The sequence below is a fragment of the Mirounga angustirostris genome, unplaced genomic scaffold, assembly GCF_029215605.1.
Source record: "Mirounga angustirostris isolate CCGP_5_RB_7025 unplaced genomic scaffold, mMirAng1.0.hap1 SCAF_3, whole genome shotgun sequence".
Taxonomy (NCBI): Eukaryota; Metazoa; Chordata; class Mammalia; order Carnivora; family Phocidae; genus Mirounga; species Mirounga angustirostris.
Window position 1 is genome coordinate 193285232 of NW_026991711.1, and position 18599 is coordinate 193303830.

The 18599-nt window shown below is 57.0% G+C and overlaps 1 protein-coding gene across 10 annotated transcripts in view; it reads right to left on the reverse strand.

Annotated features, from left to right (window-relative positions):
- HDAC4 (histone deacetylase 4) overlaps positions 1-18599 on the reverse strand; it is a 297813-nt gene that overhangs the window by 211437 nt on the left and 67777 nt on the right. Inside the window, exon 1 of one of the 10 annotated variants that reach the window (XM_064587382.1) lies at positions 11265-11999. The exons of 8 other annotated variants lie outside the window; for them this stretch is intronic. The gene's annotated coding sequence lies outside the window, so the exon portion shown is untranslated. Of the gene's footprint in view, positions 1-2351; positions 2503-11264; positions 12000-18599 lie in introns of those variants that run through there. One more of the 10 variants, XM_064587383.1, reaches the window with a different exon arrangement.

The window sequence follows — 18599 nt, forward strand, 5'->3', positions numbered from 1 at the left end:
TACAAACATGAAACGGCCTCGACGTGGCACGGTAGCCACTCCTGACAAGACGTCACGTGGCAGCGTGTGACAAAGGCCCCCACAGCTATGTCTGGTAAGCCCCCACGCCCCGTCCCCTCTGTGGGCCCAGGTCACCCCAAGAGACGGGCATGCTCTCTGCACACAAGCAGGGAGCCGGACAGCTCTGCGGAGGAGGAGCAGAGGAAGGGGCAGCCAGACCTGTGGAGCGAGGCCAGCACGTGCTCAGCCAGCCCGCCCCGGGTTTTCTCGTGCCTGCTCTTCACAGACACCCCACAAGGTCGCTGGCACCACGATCCCACTTTACAGAGAGGAAGGAGAGACACGCAGAGGTCAAGGAACCGGCCCCCAGTCAGGCTGGTGAGCAGCAGCTCCGGCTGGAGCCCCCTCCGAGCACCCAGAACGCAGCACCCACGTCCACAGCCTGGGGCACAGCAGGATCACTGCGGACATACGTGGGGAGCTCTCTGCCCATGGGCCTGCATTTGGTAGCCTGCGGTGGTCAGTCCCGACACTGGCCTGATGCCCGGAGCTGAACAGCGAGGGCTCCGCAGCGCAGGCCCGGGCGCACCGGTCAGTCGGAGTGGTCAGGAGACAGCGGTCACCTCACGCTGGTGCAGCTCCCCAGCTGTCCGACAGGACCAGCTCGCGTGAGAGCCCCCTTGCGCATGAGTCCGCTCATGGTTGGCCCCGTCTGCCACTAGCTAGGAGGCCACACCGCCAGCCTGCAGACCTCCCCTGCAGAAACCCACGGCGCCACGGAGACGCCAGGGACTGCGGTCTGAGACCTGGCTCAGGACAGCTCGAAGCCCGGCAGACACAGGCCAGGGCCACGCCTGCTCAGGCCGCACCCCCTTGGAGACCCAAAAATGAGAAGGGACTCTTGTGAAGACTGTGGTCACCACTCGAGAACTCTGGAGAAAATTGACCTGGTGAGGGACAGCTGATTTTCATAACACAAAGGTCAATGGTGTTCTTCCAACCGAGGAGCCTGTCCCACAGCCGCCTGGAGCCGCCCCTCGCAGCTGCTACTCCTGTGTGTGCGCCCGTCCCCATCACTGCTGTCACCGATGCAGGCGACAAGGTGCCCGGAAAAGGCGGGGATTAAGTACAATGTGGGGGAGACCACATATCCTGGGTCTGTCAGTTTGAGGAAACTGTGATGGGTGAACGTGCACATGATCTAGCCACATGATGAAACAATCAACGGCCTAAAACAATAACCAGAAACACCAAACTACATAATCCTCCTACCCAAAAGTGTGGAGGAAAGCAAGCTCAGGGCACAGTAGGGGAATGTCTGGGCATTCTGGAAGCAGACAAAGCTGGGATCCAATCCAGGCTCCCCGGTGGATTTGGCTGGTCCCCTGGACAAGCTGTGATCTCTCATGGGCTGGCATACCACCTGAGCATCACGGGGAACAAAAGAAGATGGTTCCAGAACCTGACTCGTAGGGACCCATAAACACAACAGCCCTTCACTCAGGGGAGACACCGGGACACCTCGCTGTCGAGGGTGAACACACCGCAAATATCCTGGGCTCAGGCACCTCGCTGTCACGACGCTCGTTCAGCCCACCCACTAGAACCTGAGAGTCCCGGGCACTGAGTGCTTTGTGGGAGATGCTCATTTATCTTCACCATGACCCTCGGGGGCCTTCAGCCCCGTCCGCCGTCCACCGCCCTCGTTCCAAACTCGGCTTTATCTCTACGCCAACGAGCAGCACATGATGATCACCATGAACAGAAACACTGGCCGCATTTTACAAAGCCCTGAAACCCTAGTTAAAGTGCACTTCTGCAGAACCTAACAGTGTGGAAAGCCTCACACTTCACCTCCAGGGCCTGGACGTGGCATCTCCCTCAACAGAATTCCTTTCATCCAGTTACTAAGAACCTCTTGTAGACTCCACTGCATCACACATTGGATAATATTATTTCCTCAAACACGAAGCGTGCCAGGAAACACCCCTTCTTTGTCAAATATTTACAAACTGGGATGGAGGGGCGCCTGTCCCCATGAACAGTCCCCAAAAGTCAACGCATCAATGATCAAACTTTTTTCTTTGAACAGCAGAAAGACCGCGGCGACTCCAAGCTACTTTAGACAGGGCCCAGCACGGCACTGTGGCCGGCAGGCGAGACGCGCCAACTCCAGGGGAGTGCTCACACGCCCAACCCCAGACACCCGGCGCAGCTCAGACTCCCACTCGGGGTGCACAGGCAAGAAGAGGGGGGCACACTCTGGAGGGCCGCCCTGCATATGCAGGGCAATGACAAGCTCGCCACACAAGGTCACCTGATCGTCAACAGGCGAGTGACCACATACTTACTGGCCCAGGACAGTTCCAAAGTGCACACGTCAACAAAAGAGAATTCCCCGAGTGAGAAGAAGGGTCAAGGGCTGCATCACTCCACTCCGTGTGGAGTGAGGTCTGTCTACACTGGCTGGCTCCCAACGATTTTACAGACCCCCAGACTGTGTCAAGTCCACCTGGATGTCCGTTTGCCAGTGTGTCCAGCTGCCCCTCCCTGCTCGAGCGGGCGGCTCCCGGGTTGTGTAACACGAGAGGGACACAGCAGACAAGCCAAACCAGTGCAGGGACACAGCTGAGGACAGAGCAGATGGGAAGGGGGCGGGGGCGGCAGTGGGGGTGGGGAGAGAGGGAGGGGAAGGGGGTAATACTGCCCGAGGACTTCCTCGGTTGTATTCTACAAGCTTCTCCTGAATTCCCTCAGTGGACCCCCTCTTACGCACCACTGAGGGAACGTCGTCTGTTCCTTGCGACCAGATGAACCCCACCTGGAACCGTCAGGGTGCCCGTCTGTGACACAGGCTTTCTCTCATGCCATCTTCCAAACAGCCTTGAGAAGGACCATAAATTCAGCGCTGTGCCGACACCGCCCAGGCCACTCACTGTTAAAATATTCCCAACACAAGCAACCCTCTTTTTTAATCCACCCAGGAAACTCGAAAGGATTAAGCCTTCTATTTTCAAATAACTGAAGAGAGGACAGATCCTCAAGTCCTCCTTCTAGAGCCTTCCTTAGTGCTGCACGTCAGTGGCCACTAGCCACAGGTGGCTACTTAAATTAAAATTAATTCAAATTAAGTTAAACAAAGTTCTATTCCCCAGTTGCACTGGCCACATCTGAGTGATCGATCACCACACAAGGCTAGTGGCGACCGATCTGGCCAAGTAGCTGCAGGCCACTTCCACTGTCGCGGAAAGTTCTGGATTAAAGGACCAGGAGGTCCCTTGTTCACAAAGCCATCTTTGTGTCGCGGTCTTTTCCTCTGTTCCATGAACGTGGGTGAAGCCGGACCGAACGGGAATGCAAACACACAAGTGGGACGAGCATGCCGTCGACTCCCCGCGAGGCCCGGGCAGCTGTGAAAACGCCCAGCTTTCCCCTCACCGGTTCTTACAGACTTTTCCCAGACTCCTCTCTTCTTGCTTTCTCCTTTTCCATGATCGCACATCGCTTGAAGGAGGGAGGAGGAAAAAGCACAAAGCCCATGACTCATTTTACACAGTCTATCCGCGTAAACCCACGTGGCTCCAGAAGGAAGGTAGGGGAGCCAGTCCTCAGGGCACCGTGAGCACCTGCCCGGGGTGAGGCTCCTCGCTCATCTGGGCCCTCCGTGCCCCCCATGGTGAAGGCCGCTCCCCACGTCTGCTCCTCCGGCTCTCAGCCTCCACAGAGAATGGGGCCTTCCCACGTGAGCCCCCACAGGCAGGGGGCCTGTCTCCCACCTCCTGCACCTACCAGCCAGAGGCGCCGTCTGCAACAGGGAGCACCACCCTCTCTCCCCCACTTCTGGCTCTGAAAGGCTGCCTCCCCTCCCAGCCCCTATTAGAAATGGTAACAGGTTTTGTGGGGTATTTTTAGAGTTTGTGAGTTTCTCACTCCTGTGGAATGTTCCTCCTGCCTGTCTGGTCCGAACGTAACCGTCCTCTATCGGCTCTGAGAGTAACCACACGTCTCGGACGAGAGTAGCAGCCGATACAGAACGATGCCAAGTGAGGCCCTCCACGCAGGCCCACGTCCCCGAATCCTGCTGAGGCTTTACTCACTTCTTTCTCTGGGAAACACGAACGAGAAAGACATAATCATGCCACAGGGCTAACGGACTGTGGATGCCGAGCACAACATCCCAACACGGTCTGTGTCTCCAACGGACCAGCTCATCACTGGTGTCGAAGAGGTTATGCCAAAGACTGAAGCCACCCACCTTTTCCTTCTTAACAATAAAATAAATAAATAAGAAGGCTTCTGAGCCCTTTACAAGCATGTCATCACCGTGTGGAGTCCAGAACAATTCTGCAGTCATGGAAAGAAGGTTCAAGATGATCAATACCTGAACTGAAGCTCGGCAAAGTGAGCAGAAGACACCTGTAGGCTCTCAGGCTGTGAGAAAAAGCAGCTGTGACCCCTGCAGGACTCACGCTGAACAACTAAGGTCTCTATTCTGGTTGGAGTACATTTTCTCCAAAGGAGTGCATGGATGCGCCACAGGAAACAGCGGGCAGGGCGGCCAAAACAGCTGTTGGGGGGAAGTTCCCAGGGACCTTTGGGTGGGCCGGCTTCAGAGTCAGGGCAAGTACAACGTCAGCAAATTCATCTGTCGCTCCAGTGAGCACATCGGATCCCACAGGCCCCTCGGAGGCTTGCCGGGACGGGAGCAGAGACTGGAGGCCCCTGCACGGAGTCCAGGTTTGAAACTCCGCTGTCCTCGCGGCAGCTCACAGACAGGCCAGCAGACCGGGGAAGAAGCGCTTCCCTCGGAGGAAAGGGAACTCCATGTGCTGGTTTTGCCCAGGGGCTCAAACCATCTCCAATATCCTCCCTTTTCCAACCGCGCAGTGGAAGGAACCAAGAAACCCAACGACACGGGGCATGGCTGGCCAGCCCCCAAACCCACCCCCCAGGCCCTCCAGGAAAACAGCACCCTCCTCTACTTCTGCTTGGCCTGAGGGTAGCGGTAGCCATGTGGACACGGGGCGTTTTAAACGAGCACCCCCTCTGGGGAAAACTGTCCACGAAGGAAATCATCTGACAACCGTCCACTCTTAAGAAAGGCAAGTCCCCTTTTTCCCTCCCCCAAAGTGGCTCTCAGGTTGAATTCTTCCCCATCAGAGGGTCCTTGCTGAGCGTTTGGGACATGAGAACTGGTATTACCAAGAGGGAAAAGAAGCGGGGGCCAAGGCAGGGAAGGGCCGGAGAGACAGTCACCCCGTTGTCCTGAGTGGGCACCAAGCCTCATCATCAGCCAGAGCAGGGACAGGCTGAGACAGCCCGAAGGACGGGGCTCCAGGGAAGCCACCAGGACCCAATAATTAGAAATAATGGCTTCTTGGGCGCCTGGGTGGCTCAGTTGGTTAAGCGACTGCCTTCGGCTCAGGTCATGATCCTGGAGTCCCGGGATCGAGTCCCGCATCAGGCTCCCTGCTCGGCAGGGAGTCTGCTTCTCCCTCTGGCCCTCCCCCCTCTCATGTGCTCTCTCTCATTCTCTCTCTCAAATAAATAAATAAAAAATCTTAAAAAAAAAAAAAAAAAGAAAGAATGGCTTCTTGCTTTCTATCTACACTAATGTATTTTGTCTTCCTCTAGTGCCTGGGTGAACTTTCGCTTCCTCTCCTCACCCAGACCTGCCATCTTCGATAAAGGGAGCCAGTTTCATCCTCTTGCAATGTCCCCAAACACCTCCGGCAGCCGTGGGAGGAGACACGGGCCGGCGCGGAGGTGGCTGCTGGCCATGGGCACAGCCCCATTGTTCTCCCAGGGATCCTCTCACTACGGCTATTGCTTTGTTCTTCTCTTGAAACCCTCTGGTCATAACATTTTCAGTGGTTTTTTTTGTTTTTTTGTTTTTTTTGACTCACAGTTGAGAAAACCAACCAGTTGAGCTGTTGCCTCAATGATCTGCTCATCAAATGAAAATTTTGAGTCAGCCTGATCGCCGTCCGCGTCATTTGTAAAAACAGCTCATTTGTAAACTGCATCCTGCAGCAACCAGAGTCCCGTTCCTCATTCTTAAAAAGAAGCTGCTGCAGCTGTGTTTTCTGCATAGACAGCAGGGCACGGCGCTCACCCACACCTCCTGGGCAGGCCCAGGACCTTTTGTCGGGGACTCGTGCACCCACCCGATGCCCGAGGTCCCTTTCCCCTGGGGTCCCTGTCAATGTTCAGCCTCGGGGTCCCAGCTCCTGCCCCCATCAAGCACCTACTAAGGATCCCTGCCTCTGTAACCGGTGGCCTCCTCGACCCCTCCCCAGCGCTCCCTCCCCGGGCCCTCCCCTCACTGAGGACAGCCCCCCAAGCTGGCAGCCCAGCTCCAACATCAGAGGGCCTGCGTCTCCACCCCAGCCTTCCCACGGAGGCCTGCTAACCTCAGACGAGCTGCTGAACCTGGTCCCTCACACAACGATGAAATGAATGCAGGAAATGTGCAGTAGAGTCCAGGAAGCCCTCAGTCCACGTGGCCGTGGCTGGGCGCGGACAGGCCCCGCACCCGGGGCAAGAAATCTTAACTTCTTGCCATGAGGGCTGAGTAAACACTGCGTGCACCGTGAGCAAGGAAGGATGCTAGGTGGTGGCATGATGTTCTTTCTAACGTGAAAAGCATTCACACGGCAGGCCCAGCTGAATCCGCAAGGCTCCTGGGAAGCTCAGATGGAACAACACAGCACCCATGAAAACATCCTAAAAACTCCGTGTGCAAAATAAATTGTTTAAGTCTGTTTAAACTTCTTGCTCCTTCAAAAAACATGCTGTTTTAAAAGGAGATCCAGGCCTGAGAAAAAGTTGTACGCAGATGACGATGTTCCCGTTTGCCGGGCTCCATGAACACCACCGTTTTCCGCTAAGAGGCCCCAGGAGGCAGGAGCCCAACCGCAGGGCTGTCCCCTCGTGCCTGCAGGCACTGCCAGTACCTGTTTCCTAAACTATTCCGTAGGGATTAGGAACAGCACAGCACAACGCCTATTTTCAAGCAGACAGGATTCTACCTATGGTTTTCTAGAGCTGGCAAAAAGAAGAAAGAAAATGAAAATGATTTGGGGCAAGGTCTCCATGGTGACCCACAGGGCCCAGAGGAAGGCATGGTGAGGGCCACACAGTCTGGACGGCACCTGTTCCGTGTCACTCAGCAGAGTCCAGCACCTCTGGGCCGGCCGAAGGCTCAGCAAGCATTTCTCTAGTCTAAGTACAGACGAGAAATCAATTTGAGTAGCACAAATATGGCCACGCTCATCTTCTTTCTTCTGATTCTCATGTTCCGCTGTGTTCCCTAACTGCAATGACCGCCACCCAGCGGTAAGCATCCACACGTTAGTGGTCTACAGGTTTCTCAAGAGGCGGCAGGTGCATCAGTAGCTGACGTAGGGGTTTGTTTCCTGAATCTCTATCCTCAGTACATTTTCTGGACGATGGTGGGAACATTCCTCACTCCTGCACAGTTTTGCGGAGCCTGGTTCGGTGGAGCACTGTGGGTCCACATCCCCTTTCCTGGAGAGTCTGGGTCTCCCCGAAGGCCATGCCACAGGCATCCTCCCCCACGCACTCAGAGCTGACACAGGACAGCCCCCTCCTGGCCCTTCCCTTGTGGAAGCCACTCTGCTGGAGCCCGGAAAGGGGAAAAGGGCTTTCTGGGTTTTTCTTTATCCTTTTTTGTATTTTTGCATATATAACACTATTTCTGCATGAATTATTTTCAAAAGAGAATGCCAAAATAAGTTCTACAAGTTTCCAGATTTGTAGGCAGGATAAATAAGAACTCAGTTTGGTTTTCAATCATGTTCAAATTATTTGCATATGTGCAGCTTAGTTTCATTTAGTTACTAAATTCTAGCCATCCCTAGACAAATGGACAGATGAAACTTGCATTTCAAATTTAAATGTTACGTATGCACACACACACACACACACACACAGAAGTGCACACGCCCAGTTAGATCTGTATAGACAAATCCTTAGCAAACACTTTTCTGAAACCCATTACCTAAACACATTTGGGAACATGGCTGTCACTGCCCTCACAGGCCAGGAATCTCGACAACATTCAAGATGGCCAGGCAGGCAGCAGAGAAGCATTAGGTTACCGGTCTTCCAGATGATGATGAACTGTGGGTACACTCAGAAGTGCAGTGGTCTCCCAACAGCAGGAATGATCCTTGCTGGGGTGCCTGGGGGACTCAGTCGTTGGGCATCTGCCTTCGGCTCAGGTCATGATCCCGGGGTCCTGGGATCGAGCCCCGCATTGGGCTCCCTGCTCCGCGGGAAGCCTGCTTCTCCCTCTCCCACTCCCCTGCTTGTGTTCCCTCTCTCGCTGTCTCTCTCTCTGTCAAATAAATAAATAAAATCTTAAAAAAAGAAATGATCCTTGCGGTTCTAGACTGCCTATGTGAGAGAATCATCACATTTCAATAATTAGGTGATGATTCAAGATCTCAGAGAATGCCACTGTCAGTCTTGCTTCTGGAAACCAATGATGGATCTGGGTTCACAGGTACCCGGCTCTTCCCCAGAAGTCACTTCTCTGAAGAAAGTCCCAATTTCTGCTTTCCTGGCGTCTCCCATCTCTTCCTACGCTTTGAAGGCAGGAAAGGTTCTGCCCCTGTCACGATTCTCAGGCCAACGGTCGGATGGAGGCCACTGACCTGAGGCCAAAGGCCAGTGACTGCGACCAAGGAGTCAGTGACTGAGTCGGCTGACACTGTGCCCAGGCCAAGCAGTCCTGGGTAAACACACGTCTGGGCCCCTCATGCAGCCCGTCCCTCAGTAGCCGGACCAGCAGCACACTGACCATGCTCCAGCCTCACGGCCTTCAGTCCTCATGCAAAAACATCATTTAAAACAAGTCATCGGACACCCGCTCAACAGCAGGGCTGGCCACCGGGGCAGGGTCCCCAGCATTGCCCAGACCAAGACCCTCAGACAAGGCACAGCCTGGCCCCAGCACCCACTTGATTTAAACATGATGGGGGGCTGTCGTGGAGGTACAATAAGAGCAAAGGCAGAACCCTCATCCCCCGGTTCCCCAGACAACAGCTGGTGACCCTCCCCCCTCGTTTCCCACCCAGTCCCACACTGTGTAGGGACTATTTAAAGAGAGCCTTCTGGAAAGGGCTTCTGAGATGCATGGGATGTTTGGGGATGCAGGAGGAGGGCCTCAACCCCTTGTCCCCTCCTGCCACGCCTCCCTAGGGAGCTAGGCACCCCAAGTCCGGCACGACGTGGAACAGCAGGGGGCATGGGGGCTGCAGGCCTGGCCGCAGTACTGGATTTGCTCCTCAGGATCCTCTTCTGGCCCCACATACTCCAGAGGCCACGCTGCCAGGAAGATCCTTCTCAGGCTGTGCCCATGCACGCCCTGCCTTCTCACTGCATCCGGTGCCTGGAAGGGTCTGGAAACCTGACACGAAGGAGGGCAGGAGCTCTGGGCACACAGCCTGTACCCGGAGTGAACTCCGTGCCCCAGTGGCCGTCCTCTGCCGGGTGGGGTCTGCGCCCAAGACCCTCAGAGAAACATGCGCTGATTTTAGAAACACGAAAAAGGGGTTATATTTAGAAACAAAGCACCGCAGAGCCCGAGACAAGACATGATGGCAGCCTCCCTGTGATGCCCAACAGCCCCTGCTGGGACCCAGTGGGCCTTAAAGGCTGGCAGCCGGACCAGCCAGAGGTCCCAGGGCCTTGGTCCTCTTCATGGTGACAGCAGCCCTGCCCCCGCCTGGAAAACAGGGTGCTACTTCTCGCGGGTCTCTCACGGCTCACCGTGGATTCCAAATGGTCAAAGGGCAACTCCTGTTTGAGGAAATGATTTTAGGAAAAGTTCTACTTACTTGGATAATTTTCTGACAACCACGCTTAGTCTTGCAAACACCACCAGGTGGGTTTTTTTCAAGTTCTCTTTCTGAACCATCATAACAGAACAAGGCTGTTGGAGTGTTTTACATTTTCTCCCAGGACGGGGATTTAGGAACGGCGCACACATCTCCCTGTGTCAAGGTGAGGATCTCTGCCCCTCACTTCTGACGTTCCCACACAAACTGAACACGCAAGGCCCAGAAGCAACACCCAGCGAAGGCCCAGCGTCCACCCAGAAGTGAAGGCCCTGCATCCACCCGGAAGTGAAGGCCACGCAGTCAAGAGCTGGAAAACGCCAGAGACATCCTGTCGCCAGAGGCCCTGCCTGGGCTGGATCCCAGCCACAGCCCCTAACTCTGAGAACCTGGACACGGCATGCCCCCCCTCCTGGGCCTGGGCCTCACAGTGAAATAGGGTTATAAAAGTACCTGCTTGTATAGGTGTGTTTGAAGGATTCTGTGAGAAATTTCATTCACATGCTCAGCATTGGCCTAGCATCCAGAAAGCGTTCCATGAATACTGGCTATCGTTTCAGAGATGACAAAGTGAGAACCCAGCGGGGAAGTTCGTGCTCGGGACTAGAAGGAATCACAGACCTGGCTCCACCTCACTGAGCTGGGGGTCCCTGGTGACACAGGATGACAGGACGACCTGAGTGGCAGTCAGCCCTGATGTCCCTAGCAAGAATTTAACAATCCCATGAGGCTTTAAAGCAACCCAGGCGTGAGAAATGACAGCCAAGATTCCTAGGTTTTGTTTCCAGAGGGTCTTCTTAGCAAAGTAGGGAATCTACAGGTCTCTCTGTAAGATCAGCCTACCAACGGAAAAAGATGGTAAAGGAGATACGCTCGGTTTTTAGACAAGAGCGAAACATGCAACCACCATCCCCAGACGGCTATCACTTCCCAAGAGGGAGGCACTCCGCTTCTGGACAAAGCCCGGCGCTCATGGCGCAGTCCGTGCAGAGCATGGGGGACGGGGCCTCTGGCGTCGGGGACGGGGTGGGGAGTGGGGCCTCTGGCGCCGGGGGGCGGAGCCTGTGGCGTGGGGGAGCGGCGGGCAGCGCGCCGTAGCAGGACACAGGAGCTGGCGCTGTCTGTGGGCAGTAACCTGCCCCCACGGGCAGTGCCCAATGCCCCAGCCCCTCACCCGGACAACTGCGGACCCCCTTTATCCTACCCCACACCCTGCCGCAGGGCATGGAGGCTGGAGGAGGCGGTGGGAGAGGCCACCGCTCAGCACCCGCTGAGTTCCGACGTTCTAAGGTGACCAGCTAGCAAGTCACTAGGCCACGCAGAATGACCCTCCACAGTTACGTAACAGGACACAGAAAATCCCGTACAAGTTTCTCCGGAGAGCGAGTCGCACTTTACCTTCAGCCAAGGCTTTTGTTTAGGTCCCAGCGGCCCCTCCAGAGCCAGTCCTCTCAGGGCAGTCAGCCCGGAACGGAGGAGGAAAGTCGAGCCGTGCCCTGCCGGCGCCCACTGATGAGGACTGCATCGCCCCGCCCCGACATCTGGTTTCTATTTCATCCCCGTGTTGTCACATTACGTAACAAGCAGATGCTGTGCGGGATCACCGCAGACTCGAGGCTCCCGACTCCCAGAGAATGCCCAGAACGTGGGCTCTGGCGGCCGGGACCGCTCCCACGAAGACACACCGCTGCACACTTTACCTGGCTCTTAGAGCAAACGCCCTCGGAAGAAGACATAGGACACCAACCACTCCTACCTCTTCCTGAAACCGAGCATTTCTCCTCGTTCCACATGCAAATGTGGGGAAAACCTCAGTTCTCTGTGGCCCAACGTTCATTTTCCAGACCTCAGCCTCGGAAATGTACAGGAAGGGGTCTGCAGACTGGGCTACAGAGAGTCCCAACGAGAAAGGGCCAGAGCCCCGCCAGCAAGGGCAGGTGTGGGACCCCGGAGGGGAGAAGACACACTTCGGGCATGTGGACGGAGAACCTTGGAGCAAGTGTTATGGGAGCTCTGGAGCCACACTGGGGAGCAAACACCGTGCGCCCCCTCAGCTTGCTTGGGAAGCAGTGAGGATTCGTATCAAGAAGACCTGCCCCCCCCCCCCTCCAGGCGCCGAGGCTGTGATGGCCAGCAAGCAAGGGGGAGCCCCTTTCAAGAGCATGCTCCAGAGCGGCCCCTCCAGGGCTGCTGCCCGCCATCTCAACCCACCCAGACCGACCAGTGGGGGCCAGCGTCAAGTACGAGGGTGCCAGGGGCACAGAGCTTCCCCAAGGTCACCTGGAGCAGCCCATGAGCTCTAGGTAAGAAGAATCAGACCCACAGCCGAGGTACCCATCTGGCAGTCAAGCTCCTAAGGGGCTTCATTTCATGCAGGACGGAAATCTAACCACTAAGCCACAGTCTCCTCGGCTGAGTGGTCCGGGGCAACCACTGACCTCCAGGTGAACCATTCTGCACAAAATCTAACCACTAAGCCACGGAAACTCTCCTCAGCTGAGTGGTCCGGGGCAATCACCGGCCTCCTGGTAAACCATTCTGCACAAGGGGAAGTGAGAATTTAAAATTTTCTCATATTAATACACAGAAGCGGTCCGGCCGACCCGGTGGGCAAGAAATCGAATGAGGCAGTGGACCCAGCGGTCTGGTCTGTCCAGCCATGGGCAGAAGCCCCCTGGACTCCCCCACGTCTGCCATCTCGCCCAGGCCTGGTCCAGGGCCCCCAGACAGGACAGCAGTGGTGTTTCAGTGGACTTCAGATCCCACTCTCCTCACTGCACCGGGGGCAGCAGACACTTGTTGGGGGAGAGCTGTCTCAAGGGCAACACTTACCAGGCAAGGGGCACAGTGCAGCCCCAAGGGCGGGCAGTGTCACAGAGGACCTAAGGCTGGCACCGCGGGAAGGCCTGGCTGCGGAACAGCTTGTTCCTTGAGCCCTGGAGGCAAAGAAGCTCAGACCTTGAGGCAGGGGAAACCGCACAGGGCAGCCCCTCCCAGGCAGGGCTGGCTCTCTGCACCCCCCTCGGCCCCCAGCATGGAAAGGCACCACCACGAAAGGGATAAGCACAAGGAGCCCCAGATGTCACTGAGCAGACCAGACAATGTGCACGAGCGTAAGGAGGATGCAGAGCAGAGCGGAGTGACTGCAGAGGACATCACGGAGCCCTACACAGTGACGGCCACACCCCCAGCTATCTGGTGAGGGACTTCTGGAAGATGCCCTGCCAATATATCGGTGTTTTCCTAACGTGGGTGGGGGGACGGGGCCCTGCACTGTGCACAGCTGGGCTGTCTTTTTCTTGTTACACCGACCTGGTTATGGCAGGGTCAAAGGGATCGACAGAGAAGAGCCCATATATGCCAGCGAGGGAGGCCAGGCCAGGGTCACCGTGTGCAAAGCGGGAGTCACTGGAAAACACGCCTTTCTCTGAAACAGACACGTGGGTGCAATGCTTTGACAGGATGCCTGAACCACCACTGCCCTGCTGCAGGTGAGCCGTGTCCAAAGCCACTGCCAAGGCCATGGCCGCTGGACAGTGAAGAAAACCAACCGTGACTTTAATCTGCCTGAGCCACATGATCAGGCCAACATTCTCCACATGCTCAGAACTGCCGATAAACGTTCAGTGCAACCTACAGCTGTCTGACGCAGGTACGTCTCTTCAACCACCTGCGATCGCACTCACTCTTCCAACATTACCCGCGCTGTGCTGGCTCTGGTCTCATGCCGCTTTCCATCTAGGGGCAGTCAGCCTAAACAAAGCAAGCCTCCCAAGAGCAAATAAGGAAATAGATCCCCTGCCCCTCGTGAACAGGGTCCCCAGGGAGCGTTGCAGGCCTGGGGGGCATAGGAGCACCCATCTGAGCATTAGATCACCCACAAACTTGTGCCTATAACCACAGCGGGGGAAGATCGGGCCGGGCCCCGAAGTGGCTCACAAGTGATGATGGGCCAGAGCAGCAAAGCCCACGCCCCGCAGCATGCCCAGCCCTTGCCGTCCAGCTCCCTGTCCCAGGCCCTGCTCTGCTTCCCGTCCTGTCCTGCAGGGCCCTCCCCGCTGACCGGGCAGGACAGCTCCAGTCCGATCCCAGTGGTAGTTAGCAGGCGTGGCCACAGACATGATCCTCCTCTCCACCCCCACCTGCTTCAGGCTCAGATTTGTCATCTGATTCGGTAAAAGTCTGGGCTCTCTGCTGGTTGCCAAGAATGAAGGTTACACCTGTACCTACATAAGTAATAAAGAGCATTGGCTGGAAAGCCCCTGGAGCAGCTCCCAGAAACCAGAGAATACCCAGCCCTCTCGAGAAAAGCGGGCACCAGGCAACTCTGGAGCCTCGGGGACCAGTGCCACCAAACGTCCAAGGTCTGTGGACTGCTGGCCTGCTGGCCTGCCCACCACTCGCTTCGCCTCTTGCACTCAAAACTGAATGCAGCAGCTCCCGGGCCTCCGTGTCGCCGGGTCAGCCCCCGGACACGAAGGGGCCTCGTGCCCCAGCCGCAATCTGAAGGACTCCCAGACAAGGCTGCTGCCACTGGTATCCCCACCGAAGACCACAGTTTCTTTCCTGGGGTTCGGGGGTGCATCTCCCATAAAAATAAAGAGGGGAAATAAATAAGTAAAGAGAGAAGCAGCCAGTGCCCACCAGAGGCTGTACAGCGGCCGAGCCTGCTTGGAGAACACTAGACAGGGGCTGCCGGCCTGAGCCTTCGGGCCAGCTCCCCAGGGAAAGGTGCCATGACCACTACCAGAGGCCGAGCCTGAGCAGCGCCACTAGGCAGGCCTCGGGGCCTCAGGACAAAGGCGACAGCCACTGGTATTCCCCTCTGCTCTTCCTCAAACGGCCACTAAGGGAATGAGTCCCTGTCGGGTCGCATTACAAGCCAATCCCATCATCCTCTCTGCAACAGATGCCAATGGTGTTTACTGACATTTACGAAACAGCACGCGGGCACGGGATGGCTGTCTGGCCCATCGTGCTTTTGGCCAGGTCAAGCAGCGTTGGTTCTATCTTACACAGAAGAAAACAGAATCTCCCAGAGTTTCGCAGCGCCTGGCCCCATCGGAGCTCTGTGCACCCCTTGGCGGCAGGATGCCCACTCTCGCGCTCAGCAGCCTTCACGGCACACAAACAAAACGCCTGGCGTCATCCGCACGCTTGTTCGGCACCGTGTCGCAACGTCTGGCCCTGGCAACGCTGCCTGGTTGGGCCAGTGAGGACCGCTGAGCCACCCGTCACACAAAGAGCAGGATGAAGTGCCCTTAGCCGGCGTCAGCTGTCTCCCGCACAGACACATAACACCTAGCATCTTGCTCTGCACGGCCGGGAAATGTAGAAGCCTGGGTGTTGCTGGCAGGTTCGAGAAATGAAAGGACCCTGAAAACCCAGGGCTCTGTTGGAATGGAGGCCCCGCCCCGTGCCTAATTCTCTCCCGGATGAGAGCAGAGGTGAGCACTACGGGAGAGGGCAGCTCGGCCCCTCCCCAGTCACACACTCAGCGACAGAAGTGCTAAAACTTCATGTTTCTGTTTTAAACAAACATGAAAATGGATCCTTTAAACTGCATTTCCCACAAAATTCCCATGCTGAGACTTTCTAACCACTCCAGAGCAGCCTCTCCACAGGGTGACACAGCAAGAGGACCTGCGGGCAGGGCCAAGCTCGCCCCATGGGCCCCTCCCGAGCCTAAAGGGCTCAGAAAGGATTACTTGACATGCTCCCCAAGAGCAGAGATCCTGCGGTCCCCTCAAGCACTAACATAACGTGCTGGGGAGACAGAGAACACTCCTCAAAAGAAGTCTCAGTGAAAAATCCAGAGTCCCAAAAATCACAACCAGATATTCTCAGTTCAGACTTGAGGGATCTCAGCAATATGATAAAATCATCACCATCCATCAAAAGGCACCAGACGCCACTGCATGCTCTCTGCTGGCCTCACACAGTGCTCCCCTGCACTGGGGCTGGACAGCAGGCTGGGCAGGCCAACCGGCGGGGCAGAGTGGCATCTGGGGGAGAGGCGGGGCCCTGCCTCCCACCCAAGTCATCTCGGTGCCATCACCACCCCTCTGCCCTGGGCTCCAGGTCCACGAGGGGTCAACGAGAGATGCCACCATCCCTGACCCGCACGGTCGGTGAAGAACCACACAAGCCCCTCTCTGCAGACAGCACCTACCCTGAGCGGAACACAGCACTGCACGTGTCTCCACCTGCGGTCACGGAGGGGTCAAACACAGTGCGCGTGCGCACACACACACCCAATTTTACATTCTGCCCTTTCTTCCTTGTTTGAAAGAAGGCCAAGGCCAGATAGTAAAATCCAAGAATAAAAATCTCCCCTACTGTCCTCCAGTCTCAAGCAAACACTCGACTGTTATTTACAGTTTTGTTAAGAAAAACAAAGCATTGCACTGCTACAGAGGAAAGACAAATTCACGCTTCTCCTTGTGTGTCCAACTAAATTACAACTTCCACATCTGCCTTCTACAAAAACGAACGGAGCCGCTGGAACAAGGACCGTGACGCCTTTACCAGCACGGCCCAAGGAAGCGCGGCTCATCTCTGCGACCGTCCCTCGGGGCGCTCCCCGGCCCTCGGCACCGCGGCACAACCAGCAGACGTCTGTAGCCCATCCGTCCACTCCGGCCCCACACACAGGCCTGGCTGGCAAAGTGGACAGGGAGCTTCAGCAGGAGGCGGGGCCCCTGGCCCAAGGCCCAGGGCTGGCACGGGCAGGGGGCCTCAGGCAAACCGCCTTCCTTCTGCGCTTCGTCGTCTACACGATGAGGTTTCGTAGCTCCTCCCAGGACAGGTGCGTACCCGGCTGGCCGGCGCTCTCTGCACCTCGGTGTCCCTGTGCTGGCCAGGGCACGCGCTCCTCGCCGGCAGGGCTGAGGCGCAGGGAGCCAGGGAGGACACGTCCCGGGAAGACATTTCGGGGGCCTCACCCAGCACACAGAGGGTGCCCAAGGGCAGGGGGCTAAAGGAGAAACTGGTGCTAAGAAGCTCCCTGGCCCAGGCTGGACCTCTGTGCACGGGAGCGCGAGGGGAGGGCGGCTGGCCGCTCCGCCGGCTCCTCACCCAGCTCCCCCGCTCCTCCTCCGACCGGCACACAGATGTGCTCAGCGGCAGAGCCTGGCTTCTGCTCGCACTCATTTCATCATTTTAAATATACTCTTAACGGAAAGCAACCGAAGTACTTGACAAGAGCAGCCGACGCAAATGTCCCTGCAGCAGGCAGTGAGTCATCCCCGCAGTGTGAGAGTGCGTGCTCGGAGCAGGCCCGAGAGGCAGTCGCACGCGAGGGGCGTCCTCCGAAGGCAGAAAGACGGGCAGCACGGCCCAGCCACGGCCGCCCTCGCCGTCGGGCCGGCAGCGCCGAGACAGCTCCGGCGGGGGGCGGCGGACTGTCCACGAGCCCTCCGGAGGCCGCGGCGGCTACGCACGGTGGCGGGCGTCCACTTCGCTCGGCAGACGTGGCTGGTCAGGCCTCAGCATCCCCAGACCCCCTGGTCTGCCAGGCTGGCCGCCTGACATCGTGACAGACAAAGTCGGTTCCTCATGAAAATACGTGTCCTCAGAGGAAAGCCAGCCTCCCATGCTGGTGACAGAGGGAGCCGTTAGGAGCAGCCTCTGAGTCTGGCAGTATGGCCTCAAGTGTTTAAAACCGTCTCCAAGCCCAGCTGGGTTGTGAGAAGAGGAAGGAACCCGTCGCAGGCAGGAGCTGAATCGGACAGGCATCGGCACGCAGGCCAGCGCCATCCTGAGGCTGCCACCTGACTCGGCCACGCTCATCAGGTCACTGCTAAGAGCCACGGCTGAAGGCCAGGAGACCAAGCCGGGGTCTGAGCAGGAGGAGAGGGGACTGCGGCTCCCCTGGGGTGGGGGGCGGCTGGCCAACCTCTCTGCTGAAGGGACGCACCCCTGCCTGGCCCTGACGCTGGCGGGGAGGGCTCATCAAGAAAGAAGAGTCCCGTGGGGGTCCACGACCAGAGATCACCTGGCAGTGGTTCGGGGGGGAATCCGACACCCCCAAGACCCGACAGACACGGCGGCAGAGGCATCCGGAAGTGCGTCCCAGGTGAAGCCGTGCCGGCCTGCACGGCCCAACCAGGCAGACACAGACACGTATCCTCCCTGGACGGGCACGTTACCAACCTCAAAACAATGTCTGTGAAACATTACGAGGCATAAAATCAAAAGCAGGGGAAAAACCCAGGGAGTAGAAGTCAGGCCAGGACAGACTTCAGTTACAGGAAAATCTGATCTGACCACAAAATACATCTCCACACCAGGCGTGAAGAAACAGGCAGGGTCATCCAAGGAGCCAGCGGCTGTCGGGGACTGTCACTCAGCAGCCGCACAGCCCTGGGTCCTGTAAGCTCTCCCTGCACCTCAGTCTCTCCCCCGCCAAAGACAGACAGTAACAGCCAGACCCTGCGCTGCGCGAGCACGCAGGGAGCGAGTGAGGCTGCGAACCACCCACCACCACTAACACCAAAAACGGTCAGGCACATGTGAACGCATGCGAAAAAAACTGTTACTAATTAAAACTAAAAACGAAATGAATAGGTTAAATAGTCCATCAGATGTGGCTGAGGAGACCAGCGCTGAACAGCAAAATAGCACAGAGGAGAGAAGCAGGAGGGCAACCCAGAAAGACACTAGTGACAAGTGTGAGCGGCTGGGGGGGCACAGGGCAGAGGGAGGGACACAGACCTGCGTTCACCAGAGGGC